Source organism: Cervus canadensis, chromosome 22 (genome assembly GCF_019320065.1).
Source record: "Cervus canadensis isolate Bull #8, Minnesota chromosome 22, ASM1932006v1, whole genome shotgun sequence".
NCBI classification, from domain to species: domain Eukaryota; kingdom Metazoa; phylum Chordata; class Mammalia; order Artiodactyla; family Cervidae; genus Cervus; species Cervus canadensis.
In genome coordinates this window covers 24020538-24037884 of record NC_057407.1, presented here as the reverse complement: position 1 = coordinate 24037884, position 17347 = coordinate 24020538, and the positions used below count along the sequence as shown (strand labels likewise).

The 17347-nt window shown below is 39.0% G+C and overlaps 1 long non-coding RNA gene across 1 annotated transcript in view; it reads left to right on the top strand.

Moving 5' to 3' along the window:
- Window positions 1–5148, top strand: part of LOC122424909 — a 6317-nt gene extending 1169 nt beyond the window's left edge. The window contains exons 2-3 of the long non-coding RNA XR_006264607.1: window positions 1675–1681; window positions 5137–5148. This is a non-coding gene — a long non-coding RNA (uncharacterized LOC122424909). The remainder of the gene's footprint in view (window positions 1–1674; window positions 1682–5136) is intronic.
- Window positions 5149–17347: the final 12199 nt, after the last annotated feature.

The window sequence follows — 17347 nt, the reverse complement described above, 5'->3', positions numbered from 1 at the left end:
AACAACAACAAAAAAGTTAAATGCAGTTAATATAGGACCTGGTCATTCCACTCCTGCATATTTATCCAAGAGATATGAAAACATATATTCCCATAAAGATATTACATGATTGCTCTTTGCAGTGTTTTTTGTAGTTACGTCAAACTGGAAACAATTCAGTGTTCATTAACAGGTGAATGGATAAACAAAATGTGGAATATTCATAAAATGGAGTATCACTTAGAAAAAAAAATAAGAGGAACTATTGACACCCCCAATAATGTGGATGAATCTCAAAATTTATATGCCGAGTAAAAGTAGGCAGCTGAGAAGGTACATAGTCTATAATTCTGTTTAAATATAACTCTTGAAACCCAAAGGATAGTGACAAAAAAACCACTGGTTGTGTAGGGTTAGGGTAGTGATCAGGAGAGAGGGATGATACAAGAGCATGAGAAAGCTTCTAGGGAGGTGGAATCACTTTTTTAGATTGTGATGATGATTTTATAGATGTAGACATATTTCAAAACTCATCAAATCATCCCCTTTATACACAGTTTATTGTGTGTCATTTACACCTCAATACAGCTGTTAAAGAAATAAAAAACACACACTGCTAAACCTTGCCTTCAGACTGTCTTGGTTTTGAGCCCACCTTTGACTCTAGGGCGTCCCTGATGGCTCAGATGGTAAAGAATCCACCGGCAATGCGGGAGACCTGGGTTCAGTCCCTGGGTTGGGAAGATTCCCTTGGAGGATGGCATGGCAACCCACTCCAGTGTTCTTGCCTGGAGAATCCCCATGCACAGAGGAGCCTGGTGGGCTACAATCAGTGGGGTCATAAAGAGTTGGACATGGGTGTCCGACTCTTTGTGACCCTGTAGACTGCATCATGCCAGGCCTCCCTGTCCATCACCAACTCCTGGAGCTTACTCAAACTCATGTCCATTGAGTTGGAGATGCCATCCTACCATCTCATCCTCTGTCATCCCCTTCTCCTCCTGCCTTCCATCTTTCCCAGCATCAGGGTCTTTGCCAATGAGTCAGTTCTTCATGTCAGGTGGCCAAATTATTGGAGTTTCAGCTTCAACATCAGTCCTTCCAATGAATATTCACGACTGATTTCCTTTAGGATGGACTGGTTGGATCTCCTTGCAGTCCAAGGGACTCTCAAGGGTCTTCTCCAACACCACAGTTCAAAAGCATCAATTCTTCGGCGCTCAGCTTTCTTTATAGTCCAACTCTCACATCCATACATCACTACTGGGAAAACCATAGCTTTGACTAGATGGACCTTTGCTGGCAAAGTAATGTCTCTGCCTTGTAATTTGCTGTCTAGGTTGGTCGTAGCTTTTCTTCCAAGGAGCAAGTAAGTGTCTTTTACTTTCATGGCTGTAGTCACCATCTGCAGTGATTTTAGAGCTCCTCAAAATAAAATCTGTCACTGTTTCCATTGTTTCCCCATCTATTTGCCATTAAATGAAGCTGTCTTAACTGCAAGCTGTTTGACTATTGGACAATTGGTTAATTTTTTGAGTGTCATGTGAAATGGGTATAATGATACCTACCCTAGTAGGTTATCTTAGAGTCAAGTGAAATATATGTGCCTTCTAACAAAGGACTTGCTTCTTAGTAAATGCCCAGTAAGTAGCAATCATGCTAGAGTGGTATTCTACCTGAGAGAAAGCAATCTAGGCCATATGTCTACATAAATATTTTCTTTTTCCTGGAGATCATAGTATATTCTCATTATTTATGACCTGTGACAACTTCAGTATAAATGTGCTACCATTTGTTTTTATGTGGAGTTACTAACAACAAAAACGCCCATTGCCTAGGGTACGTCCTACATCTGCGAAATTAGAATCTCTATGGGTGAAAACCAGGCAGCAGTATTTTAACAGCTTTGAAGTGACTCAGATATATGGGGAAGCTAAAGAAAGAGGACTCTGAGGCTGTGCTTCTCTCAGTGTGATCCCCAGACCAGCAGCACCACATCACGTGGGAGCATCTTAGAAATGTAGCAGATCAGGTCCAAACCCAGCTCTGCCCCAGGCTGGTTTGTGTGCACGTTAAAGATGGAGGAGCAACAGGAGAAATCGTCTCAGAGGGTCCTTCCTTCTTTCAAATACTGTGCCAATGTTTTGAATATGATGTAACATAATATCTCATTTTAAATCTTGTTGGGAGGAATCACAGAGACCAGAAGATAATACCTCTGAGAGAAAGGCAGTTCAGAGAAATGTTTGCTGGAGGAGGTGCTTACTTCCCAGAACAGAAGGCTCTCCATCAGACCTTTATAAAATGATAATATGGGATGACTGGGGACAAATTGACCTCGATAGAAACTCAGCATTTATATACTTAGCAAATGGCTCTATTTATATGGTTCATTTTCAGACACTTTCCAAATGTTGCAATTAACACAATAAATTTTTCTTTCAGGAATTTGATTTGATGGGCCACTATTTCAGTTCAATTATAATCAATTGAACTAAATTTTATGCTGGGTTTTGCTGAACTGTCTTGTTTAATGTAACCCTCATATTAACCCTATGAAACAAGTTACCATTAGTTAACCCATTTTTATAATGGAAGGCAACATGGCTTTGAGTTCTTGGTGATTTGCCCTAGATCCCATCCAGCTAGAAGCTGGCAGCGTGGGGATTTGAACTCATGTCTGTAAAGATCAGAGCTTGTGTGTGTGCCAAGGCTAGTTGGGCAAAGAGGGGAAGTGCTTGATTCTGGAGTTGGCCTGCTGGGGTTTAGGTCTTGACTCACTGTTGAATGGAAGAATACATAAATGATTTTGCTGTATAACATGACTGTGGGGTAGGAAAGAAGGTCCAGAACAGGAGGGAAGTATGGTGGTAGTCAACCTCTAACTCAGAGGGTTGGTAGTGGGGAACTGCAACCTAGGGTTGATCGGAAGGATGGAGTTGCGGGAAGATTGAGGTGTTGATCGTGAAATGTGCCTACATCACGTCTTTGCCCAAATTTCCCCGCCGCCCCCTCCCCGTCTTTGCCCAAATTAAGTGATACACATAAGAATTATATCTGGCACATAGCCTGACATCTATTAGCACTTAAATGGTAACTATCTCTAGGCTCAAGGACAAGTCTATTGTTACTGTTTTCTGTCAAACAAGAGTCTGTGCAGGAACCAGCTGCCTCATCTATTATTTCATTATCCTCCTTTCCTAAAGGTGATTACTGCAGACTGGAAATCCCACACAGCTCCATCCTAAAGGTCTGTTTCAAAGATTACAAAACACTTCTTTGCAATTTCTCTCCTCTATTATTTTCTTTAGTAGTCTAACTTGATTTTTACTATTACTTAATTTAAAAAATCTTAAATAAGAAATTGATTTTTTTTGTGAAAAAACAGAAAGCACATTTAAGCAAAAATAAAAAAAAAACATATAACTCTAATCTTTTGTTCTTTAATATTTAGGTAATTGGCAATATCTTACCATTATAAACAGACTTCCATGGTGGCTCAGACGGTAGAGAATCTACCTGAGACCCAGGTTCAAATCCCCGGGTCAGGAAGATCCCCTGGAGAAGAAAATGACAACCCACTCCAGTATTCTTGCCTGGAGAATTCCATGGACCAAGAAGCCTGGCAGGCTATGTTCCATGGGGTTGCAAAGAGTTGGACACAACTGAGCAACTAACATTTTCACACTTTCACTTTTTTCATTATAAATAATGCTGATATGACCATCCTTGTCTGCAAATCTTTGTGCATATCCTTTATTATTTCATTAGGATATATTTTGCAAGAACAACCAACAAAGGTATTTGTCACCAGCACTGGTTGTGATTTCTAGCCCTAGATTCAGGGTATAAGCCCTTAGAAACTTAGGTCTGTCACTAAGAGGAGAGACTTGCTAAGTGGAGAAAATTTGCCCTTCCTAATTTACATGTAGCTTCCCCTGAGATTGAGCCTGTTCTGGTATGTCTCAAAGGTAACATTTAAAAATAATTAGGTGGGGAACTCACCTAATAAAAATCCCTGAGGACAGCATTTTCAATTCTTCAGATCTTTTCCCTGGGTTTTTCCTCTATAGCTGACTCTAAACCCAAGGTCTGAAATGCCAGTAGGAATGGTAATCTCTCTGTTTAGTATAAAACTTTCTTCACTCCTCAGGGGAACTCAAAGTACTATTTTAGGTACTTTTTGCACAGTCTGAATTCTGGAAAATTGCATCACTTTACCATCAACAAAGCCAAAATAGTTCAAATTGGTCATTCCAGTGATGAACAGAGCATCGATATGAACAGAAACCAGATCTAAAGCAACCAGTCATACTTACTGGAACAAAATATTTTCCCTGAAAGCAACGTAAAAATTAGAAAGAAAAGCAATTCTTTTTACTAGTACAAGGAAGGATATAGAAGAACACTGCAGGGATTCATGTGAAAAAAAACAAAAACAAAACTCACCTCCATGTATCAAAATAAAGTAATCACTGATGGATGAGTTTCCTTTGAGCTGAGAAAAGGAACCCTGAATCATTTGTGCTGCCTTCCCATTACTTATGATAGGAGAGAGAGGGAAAGATGTGGCTGCTGACATGGAAATGAAGGATTTTAAATGTTCTCCAACTGACTTCCAGGGGAATTCCACAGCATGTTTGCCTCCAAATATCCAGTTTTATAGCCCCAAATGGACCTCGAGCCTCTAGACTCAGCTCCCATATCTTTGTTCAAGACTTTCCTCTGTCCAGCAAAAAAGGGATGTAGTCTAACCGCATAGCAAGACAGAAATGCCTGTTCTTCTCAATCTCTTGTTTATAGTTCTTGGCTTGCTGAAATGTTTATCATGTGATCTTTGTAAAATATTTACATGGAAAACCTTAAGCTAAAAATGTGTTCGAGTTGGCAACTAATTTTTTTTTGTTAAATGGGAAGACTTATATAGGCACTTCACCAAAGAGAACAATCAGTATTTGAAAATATTTGAAAGGTGCCCAACATTGTAATTACAACAGTAACACAAATGAAAACCACCATGAAATTGCCACTGAAAATCTATGATGGCAAAAATTGTATGTTAGAAAGCTGAAAGTGTGTGTGGATATCTAATGCCTTCATAATTAAACACTAATGTGTTAACTATCTCGAAGGAAACATGTTCATATCTACACCAAGAGGCAGATAGGAAAATGTTCATAGAACATTATTCCAATGTTGTGGCCATTAAACCCTAAATTTTATCAACAATACCGTTGATAATTAAATTATTATATTTACACAGAAATCCCAAACTACAAACTACCGTGCATGCAACAACATGGATAAATCTCAGAGATGTTTGCAAAACAAGCTGACATGGAATAAATACTGTGTGATTCCATTATATAATATTCAAAACAGGCCAAACTGAAGAATAGGTCAGGATGGTGGCTACCTCTTATGGAGGAGGAGTAGTGATTGATAGAGAGGCAGGGGAAAGACTTCTAGAATGCTGATCAAGTTCTATTTCTTTCTTGATTTCATGGGTATGAACAGTTTGGAAAAATCCACTGAGCCACACAGGATGCAGGAAACCTTTCTGCATGTAGGTTATACTTTAATGAACTGGTTTACTTTAAAACAAGATTAGAAGGGAGATGCCTAATAAATATGCAGGTCAGCTTTTTTATGGGGTGAAGATAAGAACAGTAGTTGATTCCAGGACAACGGTTTATATAATTGTATCTTATTCTGCTCACCAAGTGTGGGATGAAAACTTGTGGGTAAACAAGTTTTGCTAAATTGAATCTTGTTCTTTAAGGAGATCTTGTGCCAAATCATTTTGAGAAGGTCCTTGCTCTCTAATTCATCTTGTCTGTGAATTAAGAAACTTATTCATTAAGCTTGTCCCCAGAGAGGTACACCTATAATGCTTCAAATATGGGTCATTTGTAGTTGTTTTATTTAAGCTACAAGCTGTATTCTCAAACAGCATCTACATTCCCTGGTGGCCCTGATGGTAAAGAATCTGCCTGCCGTGCAGGAGATGCGGATTTGATCCCTGGATCGGGAAGATCCCCTGGAGAAGGAAATGGTTACCCACTTCAGTATTCTTGCCTGGGAGATGCCCCGGACAGAGGAGTCTGGCAGGCTACAATTCCATGGGGTTGCGAAGAGTCTGATATGATTGAGCCACTAACACCTTTTCTCACTACTATATTTGATTCCTAGGGCTGCCATTAAAAAGTACTACAAACTGGATAGCTTAAAACAACAGAAATGTATTCTCTCACAGTTTTGGAGATCAGAAGTCTGGAATCGAAGTATCAGTAGGGCTACATGCCGACAGGCTTTGGAGAGGAGTCCTGGTCTCATCCAGGTTCTGGTGGCTCCTGGCATTCCTTGGCTTATGGCATCATAACTCCAGGTTTTGCCTCTGCATCTGCACAGGGCCTTGCTCTCTGGGTTGCTCTGTGTTCTCTCTTCTTCTTTAAAAGAGAAAGGGCCACCCTAAATTCTAGATGATTTTTATCTTTATTTTAGATTCTTAACTACTGACATCAGCAGAAGATCCTATTTCCAGGTAGGTCACATGCTGAGGTTCTGGGTGCATATGAATTTGGGAGAACTGAGACCAGTTTTAATGGACTCAGCCTACCCACAGTCCTGTACTCCATGCTCTTGGCTTCATGGCCTGGAAGCTGTTAGGAGCTCCATCTCCCAGAACACTGATTTCTCCTTCAGTAATTCAGCAAATATTTTTGAGCCTCTGCTTTTTGCTTGACATTACCTCAGACACAGAAGATCAAGAACATGGCAAGTAATGTTAGGAAATGACTAGGAGCCAAGATTTTTATCATTTAATCCTCTGCACAATTCTATCATTTTATAGATGTTGCAACAGTGGTGACACAAATTGTTTAAGTAAGTGTCTCAAGCTTACACAATTATCATGTGATTAAGCTCAGGTCTGTCTGCTCCTAAGGGCATATACCTGCCCTTCTTTAAATTTGGCTGCCTTGGGTCTTAGTTGGGGCATGTGGGGCCTTTCATTGTAGCGCTCAGATTCAGTTGTGGTGTGCAGGCTTAGTTGCCTTGAGGGCTATTTTGAAATAACTTAGTTCCCTGACCAGGGATCAAAACAACATACCCTGCAAGGTGGATTCTTAACCACTGGCCCACTGGGGAAGTCCCTACGTGTTTTCAAACACCTGTTTTATACTACATGGCACTGAACGTTAATTGCATACTCAATTTGGGTCAAGGCCATGAATTAGACAGTGGGCCATGGAAACAAATGAAACATATGCCCTGCCTCTGAGAAGCTCATGACCTATATTCCTACTTAAACCAAGAGTATGAATGGCAAACCATTCATTCAACAGATATGTAATGAAAGCTTTGCATGTGTTGAGCATGGTTTTAGATGATGAATCACTAGTAAATGTGACACACAGGATCCTTTTTCTCTTGGAGCTTATAGTCTATTGGGGAGAACAGAATGATAATAAATAAGCCAAGAGGAAATAAATATGTCCACATTGTGATAGATATGATGAAGTGAACTGGGACATCAGTAATGGTTTGGTGTCATCCCGTCTGGAGAAATAATAATTTAGCAGTGGCCTTGGAGAGCAGACCCAAGTGTAAATACTTGAGGTGATCTAGCCTAGCAGTTAGGGCATAAGGCTCTACATAAAACCTGGTAGAGCTACTCATGACGTGGGCGACTCCACGGAAGTTACTAAAAACCATTATCTGTATATTAGGGATAGCAATAGTTTCCACTTCAGAGTGTTGTTTTATAAAGTGAATACAGACAAAGAACTTGGCATAGTGCCTGGCACATAGCGGAGCCTCAGTAACAATTAGGACCCATAGTTTAGTGCAGGAGGGTGGAATGGCTACTAGTTGCTACACCTTTCCTGCCTCCCTCTCCCTATGATACCTCTGTGCATTGACTCATCTCTCCTGCGCAGGGGGCTGGGACTTCCAGCAAGCCCGCATCCAGTTTAGTGAGATATTGGTTGACCATGGGGGAAGATGGATGCAGTGTGTTCTCCCTCTTAGAATCCTGCTTTTATTCCTCCTGACAGTTTATAGCCTTTGAACCAAGCCCACCTCTCATCTTCCCTGCACTGAGCCTGTTTTCTCCTACATCAAAGTGACTCTCTGCCCCGTGGAGCCTCATGTCCTCATTGGTTAGTGCTGTGCGCATGTGCAGATATTGCTGGTTGCATCTTATTAAGCGTCCAGGGGAAATTTGAATACTGACAGCCATGACTGGTCGCTGGACGCAGCCCACAACTGCAGAGCTGATTTCTCTCTGTCCTCTTCCAGTGATATGATGGATTTCATTCCCGGAGAGCTCTGTGGGCAAGATTTAAATCTGTTTTTCCCTGCTGTGAGCCTGGAATAGTCTTTGCAGATTGCCGAAGCAGGTTCAGTGAATCACTCCCGCTTACTTACTCCCGCTCCTCATTCCTTCGCATGGAGGATACGACCTGATTTAATAAATGTCACTCTCCCCTTCTGTCCATCACTAGCCTCAGACACACTGCCAGGCAGTGGCACTCAGTTGCAGCGGTTCCTGTCAGAGCATTACGGAAGAGCCTTTTCCCAATGCAACCTTTCAAATAGGAGATTGCCCTTCTGCAAGACCCAGTATGGCAACATGCCAGGGCCACTCTGTGGCCTAAGAAGCCAGTGATCCCTGGGACCAAATACAGAAACATCAGCTCTGGAAAAAGCCTGTGTCAAAGCTGATGATAGCTTCTGTCAAGATGTAGAATTTTTTGTTGTTGGAGAGGCAGGCTGTCTGGATTGTTTGGACAAAATGTTTACAGAAGATAAAACTGCTGGCTTAGGAATTATGAATGATGTGGCTCATGTTCGAATATACTAGTTACTATTTTGTAGCTGTGGGCAAGTTTTTGAACTTCTCTGATCTTCAGTTTGTCTGTAGAACAGTACTTAATGTGGGGTTTTGTTATAGGGTATAATGTGTGAGAGTGTGGTACCTGACGCCCAGTAAATATGAGATAGGTATTATCTTCAGCTCCAGGTGACTCCAAACCCTTAGGTTTAACTACTGTCTGGTCAAATGAGTTCATGTTTTTAAAGATGAAAAATCTCCTCCTCAAACTCATTTTTTAAAGAAGACTTCTTAAATATCTTTTGGTGTCCTGAGCCCTTTACATGGGATTTGGAGGCCTTTGAGGGCTAACCTAGGCCATGTTCCCCTCCTCACATCCTAGTGTTTCTGGGGGTTTGTGCTTTCTCACTGTATCCATAATTTTCTTGCTGTTTCCCAGAACTTCCCTTTCACATCGGCCTCTGAGCCTTTGACGTCTGTTCCCTCTAACTATGATGTCCTTCTCCTGTCTACTTGCTTACCTGAAAAAAGTGTGGCTTTCTTTAGGCTCGGGGTTGTTGACCTTCTCTATGATGTGTGATTCTGACCTCTCAGGTAGAGCCTGTTACCTTGTCCTTTGTGTTTTCAGGGCACCTGGCACATGACACATAGCACGTTATCACATCCTTCCAGGATTATCTATGAATCTGTGATTATCTCTGTTCAAAATGCTGGTTGGTAAACTTTGAATCGCTAGCTCCATTCACAGTACCTGGCATAAACTGAGTGTTTAACACATGCTTCTGGAATGAGTGAGTGGAATGTGCCTTGTGGGGTTTCTATCCCCTTTGCCTTATTGGTCTTCCCCTACTGGACAGGTGATGGGGAGGAGACACTTCAGCTCAGTGATATGTTGAGCACTGCAGTGTAGGCTAGGACAGGAGATTCATGTTATTTAGAAAGGTTGGTTTGCCTTAGAGTTACTCTTCTCTCATGCTGACACCTTGGGCAAATGGTTGTGGGCTGGGCTGGGGCCAGGAAAACTTGGTATTATGTGTATCACTAGAATATTCGTGATCACCAAATTCCAGGTCTAGAAATTCATTCTGAAAATTTAATCACTGGTAAAAATATTTTCTTGTTGTTCATGATTGTAATTATTTAATAGCAAACAATTTGAAAAAATTGGAATGTCTGCCAATGTGTAATTGAATATATTTTTGTATATCTGTATAATAGAATTCAAATTATTGATTAGAAATAACATAGATGAATATTTTGGATAAAGGAAAATATATTCACAGGTAGAGTAAGAAGAACAGCTTACAAAACAGATGTATGGCATACCGCCTTATTTATAAAAGTATCTTATATGTAATTTTATAATATTTCTCTAAAATATTTTTCATATGTATAATACAAATCTCTGTGTGTGTGTGTGTGTGAGAGAGAGAGAGAGAGACAGACAGAGACAGAGATACATAAAGGTTTGGAATGTTATATACCAAAATGTTAACAGTGTTTCTCTCTGATTGGTAGAATTACAAGCATAGAAGTTATTTTTCTTGTAACAAAGGTATTCTGAAGTTAAATTTAATTTTAAAATATGTTTAAAAAAATAAAAAAAATAAAATGTTTATATCCAAAACTGTGTTCAGTAGGGTTTGTTTTCTAAATGCTAATACTTCCTTTACATTAAGACAAAAATTCTTTTACAGTAGTGTAGTAAAATGAAGCTAGCTACAAGTGATCAAAGTTTCCTTTTTATTATATATGACAAACTTTCTGAAAGTGATGGGTTTTTGGCAATTTACAATCCAGTCGTTGGGGTGAAAAATTATTTTGCCACAGACAGAAGGAGAGGGTGAAGTATAATTGCTTCTTTAAATTTATTTTATGTTGAGGGATTTACCTGATTGCTTTATGGTACAAACTAGGCTTTCAAGAAAGCTCCCCAGATATATCAACTGACGAAAACAGTTAACCCATCCAGGCTCCAGGGATGGTAATATAATGAGACATTTAAAATAAAGATCATGAGAAACTACTCAGTTGTAGGCAAGTTGCCATCTGCAAGGCTAATGTAATTATAGAGACCAAATCTTGTATAGTTTTTTTCTTCACCAAATTCCTCTGGTACTCAGGATCTTTTCTTCACAGTGTAGCTCTTGATTACACAGTGTCTTTTATTCCTCCCTTGTTATTTGAAATAAATTCTGTTCTCCTTATCACTCTGTGAGTATCCTAAGATATATACTTTCCTAGCAAACTGAAGCCCAGCCAGGGATGAATGAGTAGGGAATAATGGATGAGAAGCCTTGGGTGTTTTTAGTATTTCAAAATGTCAACCAGACAAGGTATATTTCCCCATCCTAAAGCCATTTAGACCAACTGAAATGTCAGTTGTCCTTGCTCTTTGCTGGAATTATATAAACAGGGCGATAATCCTAGTTATTTTTTTGTCTGCTCGATGTGCAAATTGGCTCTCGAGGATGTTATAGAAATTTTGGGGGTGTTTATGGGGGACTAGTTATCAGAGTCCTATGGTTTGATTATGAAAGAATGGCAAACCATTGGTTGAGGACACAGATGAGCACAATATTTATGCTTAATATATATCAGATGGCTTGATTGAGGGAACATTTATTTCATTAAGATAAGTATTCAATTTATTCAGTTTGTTTGACACTGAATCAAGCAGACAAAATAACGAGTTATTGACTGAGATTTTGCTTGTTTTGTGGCTGTGGTTCCCCACTGGTTGCATCAGCATCACATAGAGAACTTGTGACACTACAGATTCTCCCATATCCCTCTTCTAAATTCCAGGATTCTAATTTAGTAGGTTTGGGCTGAATCATGGGAATGTGAATTTTTAACAAACCTCTAGATGGTTGTGATGCACATTTAAGAACGTCTTATGTAGATTAACATTAAATAACTTATAAAAGCTAAATAGGCGTAAGGTTTCAAGTCTATGCAACAGTAAGGATGCCTACGAATGACCTACCTAGGATGATTGCTAGAGTGTTCTAGCTCTTGCTGACTCTTCTTTCTGCCTGCTGTAATCCCTAAGGACAGCTTCTGTAGAATGTTCCCTGAATGAAATGCAGACTGTGTTACTTGCCATGAGGTTAATGAGATTCTCTGCTGATAAGATGATTCTTTCCCCTCTGGCTCTAAGGATGTGAAGACTCTAGAAATAATTAAGGAGAGGAAAAAAGATAACCAGATGGAATTAGTGTAAATTCTTAATTCAGTAAGAAAACAAAAAAGATAGAATCTGCTTCCAGATTATATTCCAATAGATACACGTAACTTAACTATTATTCTCCTCTCATTATCAGATCATTAGTGTTTCTAACACTGAATAAACCAGGTGAACTCATAGCTTGGTTGGGTTTGAATCCAGAATATTTTTCCACTTTGGAAGCAGAACCCCTGAGAATACTTTATTTACTGTAATGGCACAGTAATAAGCTCCACTGCTGTTAAGAAAATTCTATCTAAATTATCAAAGCCAATATCATTTAATAGAAATAAATGCTCAGTTAAGTTGAAAATCAACACATGGGAATCCATGTAAGGGAATATTAGAGAGTAAACACATTTTGGGGAAAGAATAATGACTTAAAAAATTATTTATTTTTAATTGAAAGATAACTGCTTTACAATATTGTATTGGTTTTTGCCACACATCAACATGAATCCACCATAGGTATACATATGTCCCCTCCCTCTTGCTCCTCCCTCCCAGAATGATAACTTTAAAATGTTTAGAATATAGTGTTAAGTGATACAAACAATTAAAAAATATATACTGGCATAGACCAAATTTGGTATATCCAAATAGAAAAATAAATTGGTTAGCAAGGGACACCCTAAAAATATCATCAGTGGTTATCTTTGGTTGATGTAATTAAAGTCATTTTTCTTTATCTTATTACAATTATTGTCATTTCCCCTTCATTTTATATATTTGCTACACAAAGTACATGATAACATTCTGACAGGAAAACAAAATAAATTTATTTTAAAACAATTGCCTGCATATATATTAGGTAGCGATCTAACTTTTATTGATCTATACCCATACAAAGATTAGAATCCTGGATAAAGAAAATAGATTGGTGTTTCATGAAAAACATGAAGCTCTTGTGTCAAATGAAAGGGGAGCTGGGGGCTGGGTTGATGGGGGGACAAGGCAGTTAACTTGAGGTCACCCACTCCTGCCCTATGAGGCCCATGGCAGGCATGACCAATGACTTCAGCCCTCTTTCCCATAGAGCCCTGACATTAAACTTCCAAACATTCTACCAGTTAGTACTACTTGACTGGAAATGGCAGAAAGGGAGCTGGTCTTCACTGGCTTATCAAAGAGTCCCTGTCCTCAAGTCACGGTATCTAACTGGGAGACAAAGCAAACATAAGACATGTTAAGTATAAAGATTTAATTCCTAGTTCAAAATAACCAGGGAAAGAAGCATCACAAGGCAGTCCATGATTAAGTACCAAATGAATCAGACAAGGAGGATGTTTTATTTGAGGATGGTGAGAATATCAAATGTTCTCCAGTATGTTCGGGTTTTGTCTTTGTGACGTCAAAGTTTGTGGAAGAAAAAAGTGTCTCTGCCTTCCACTTTGCAGGTCAAAATCCTTTCCACTCCTGGGTGATCAGACATATCTAGTCAAACAATGAAACTGTAACATGCTGATTTCTTCCTCTGGGTCTTAATTTTCTTTTTCTATACAGTGAGCTAGGAGGCTTTGCCATCAGAGGTTATGGCAAATGTGATAATATGTCAGTATTTTGAAACTGTAGCAGAAAAGCATGAGGTTACTTAAGTATAGTAAAAGTTCCTTTCAGGATTTTATTTTCACAGACCCATTTTATCCCATGTATCAAGCAATGGCCTCCCTATGTTTCTGCTGTGAGAAGGTATCTTTTACGCTTTACTTGGGAGAGTTTGAAAAACTGATTGGTTGTGATAATTAAACTTAGCCTCCTTTTAGAATGTATGTATTGCTTTTCATTAAATTACTGATAGAGTCGTAGAACAGATTAAGGCACATAGTGGTTGGTGGCCATAAGATAGTTATGGAAGGAAGGAATGCAATTTTGTTGCTTCCCTAAAATGGATGATGGCTGCTTCATTTTAACTTGTGAAAACAGCATTTTGTCATGAGTTTTCACACAGCAGAATGTTTCTTTCTTTCTTTTTTTTTTTAAACACTTCTTGGCAGATAGAGGAAGAGCGTAAAGGCAGAGATGAATAGACCATATTCCAGGGTATGGAATGTTGTTTTCCAGTGCTGTAGTGGGAGTCAGAAGACCTGGGGGTTAGTCCCAACTTGGTCACTTACTGGTTTTCCCTGGTGGGTCAAATGGCAAAGAATCCACCTGCAATATGAGAAACCTGGGTTCCGTCCCTGGGTTGGGAAGATCCCCTGGGGAAGAGAATGGCTACTCACTCCAGTATTCTTCCCTGGAGAATTCCATGGACAGAGAAGCCTGGCGGGCTACAATTTTTGGGGTTGCTGAGTCTGACATGACTTAGTGACTAACACTTTGACTTCACTTTTTCACTCTGGTCATTTATCAGTTATATGCTTTTATGTATTAGAAGCCTGTTTTTTTTTTTTTCCCCCTGCCAAACTCCCACTTTACTCTTTTTAGAGCGGTGGTGCCTCAATTTTCCTTTGAATAACTGTCCTTTTCCATTCAGTGCAAACCTGTGAATGAGGTATGTGATGTGAACAGGCCTGGCTGATAAGGACAGCAGTGATTGCTTGAGAGATGGGCATGTGACCCAAACTGGGCCAGTTAAAGTGAATCCTGAAATTTGCCAGAATTTCTGGGAAAGGAGAATTCTGTTTTGCCTGGGAGGCTGCTAACCCTCCAGTCCCCCATCTTCTCACTGTTGGAATTACCTGTCTGAGAGTGAAAGATAATTTCTACTACTTCTACTAGTAGTAGAGGAAATGAAGATATAAAAAGGAGAAAAATATATTCAGACAAATATTTTGATCACCTAAATTCAGCTGTTACTGAAACTGAAGGCCTCAGAATCCTGTGAATCAGTAAGTTAGCTGATTTGCTGAAATTCTGAGTCAGATTTTTGCCACTTGCAGCCAGAGTTCTTGCCAATTGGGCAATACTCCTTGAGGGCTTTAGTTTTCTTCTCTTTAGAAGGTGAGATACTTTAAATTTTTTTATTTTGCTTTAGAAAGCAATACATTTTTCTGATTGTAAAATTATAACATTGTAGGAAAGGATTATCAGGTTGTATTCACTTAACCATTATGTGTTAGTCACTCAGTTATGTCCAACTCTTCAGAATCGCATGGACTGTAGTCTGCCAGGCTCCTTCTTCCAAGCAAGAATACTGGAGTAGGTAACCATTCCCATCTCCAGGGGATCTTCCCCACCCAGGGATCGAACCCAGATCTCCTGCATTGCAGGCATATTCTTTACCATCTGAACAACCAAGATATCAGTTAACTATTACTATATAACAAATCTCACCTGAACCCAGTGGCTTGAAATAGTAAGTGTTTATATTGCTCACGACTTTAAATATTTGTTGGGTGGTTCTGCTGATCTGGTCCAAGCTTAGTAGATCATACCTGAACTTGCTTATCTGTCTGTGGTTAGCAAGTATATTGGCTACAGTAACTGGTTTAGGATAGCCTCATTTGTAAATCTGATGGAGCTGGCTATCAGTTGGAGCAATGGAGGTGTCTGGGCTGTGCCTTTTTTATCACCAGCAGACTGGTTCTCATGGTGGCTGAGCAGGGCCCTACAAGAGCAAGTGGAAGCTTTTTGAGGCCTGGATTTGTAAATGACATTCCTTTTTTCCTGCTTCTTCCATTGGCCAAAGCAGACTCATGGCTAGCCAAGATTTAAGGAGAGGAGAAATTGACTCCATATTTTGGTTGCAAAGTCACATTTTAAGCAGCATATATACAGAAAGGGGAAATAAGGTGAGCTCTTATTGTAATCACTGTATAACTTTTTCCCTCAAAAATAATAACTATTAGTATTTTTAAATTCTTCTGGATTTATCCAGAATATTTCTATCTATTTTTATTTTTTAGAACATAGTTTTTTCCAGAAAAGGTATATTTTTTTGGTGTTCATTATATTTATAAGGGCTTCTCTGGTGGTCCAGTGGTAAAGAATCTGCCTGCCAATGCAGGAGATGTGGGTTTGATCCCTGGGTTGGGAAGATGCCCTGGAAAAGGAAATGGCAACCCACTCCAGTATTCTTGCCTGGGATATCTTATGGGCAGAGGAGCCTCTCGGGCATAGTCCATGGGGTCACAAAAGATTCAAACATGACTTAGCAACTAAACATCAATGTCAGCAAATTTATAAAAATTGATATTATATATATTGTTTTGCAGTTTATTGTTTTCACTGACAGTATATTTTCAACATTTTCATGTTTATACATATCAATGTCTTATAAAGAAATTGAATATAGATGCTTTTCTTGGTTTTGACCTTTTGAGACTCTGGAATTCTATGACTCATTATGAACCGAATTTTTAAATCCTCAAGCTCATTTCCTGAAAGTGGTAAGAAAACTGTCAGATTCCCAAGCAGCTAAGAAGTTGATCCTATAATTCTAACTGAGATTATGTGTCAATTTCAGTGTTGAGTGATTTCATTCTAGCTGGCTAGAGAATTACCTATATTATTATTATTAATTATAATGATAATTAAAAGACTATTTCTGTTGAAATTCCAGCAATTGTTCTCATATAGCCCAACTATATGTTGATTATTCTGGATATACTGCTTGTCTTCTGGTCTGTACTGATTTAATACATATGCTAAAATTGGAAGACAGAACTTGCTACTAACAATGGGTAACCCAGTTAAGTGTTCACCACGTGGTTTCCACAGTGTCAAGTTAAAAAAGAATGATGGACTGAAGTTTATTGGGCTCTGTCTTCTTTCTGGCCCTTTAGTTTTGAGAACTCATGAAATCTTAAGAGCTGTTCATATTTCTTGCCCTCCTAGTTCTTAAGCAGCTTCAGCCTGAGGACAGCTGAGACTATAGTAACTGGAAGAAATTCTTTCTGTATTATGATTAAGAACTTTGGGGAAATTTGAGCTAATCAGTGTGAGCTAAAGTGACAAAACTGTTAATGAGTCTGTAAGTGACTCATCCCTGAAATAGTTGCTTCTAATCTCTCTTTTAGCATAACCTCAGGTTAGCTATCAGTTCCATTGACAGAACTGATCAGACTAATGTGACATGAGCTAAGAACAAGTTGATATTTTGGATGCTTTAGGGCAGAATTGTTTCATCCATCCATTCATTTATTCATTCAAATATTTATTGATCATCTGTAATTTGTTAAGGGAATATAAAGATTAATGCAAACAGTTTTTGCCCTTAAAGTCTTAACATTTTAGTTAAGGGAGAATCATACCTATAATGTGATTTACAGTGTTCTATGAGTAGAAATTGATGTCATCGTTCAAAGGAAAATTGAGATGTCATGCAAAGATACAAAGGCCAAAGCCTTTGATTGTGTAGA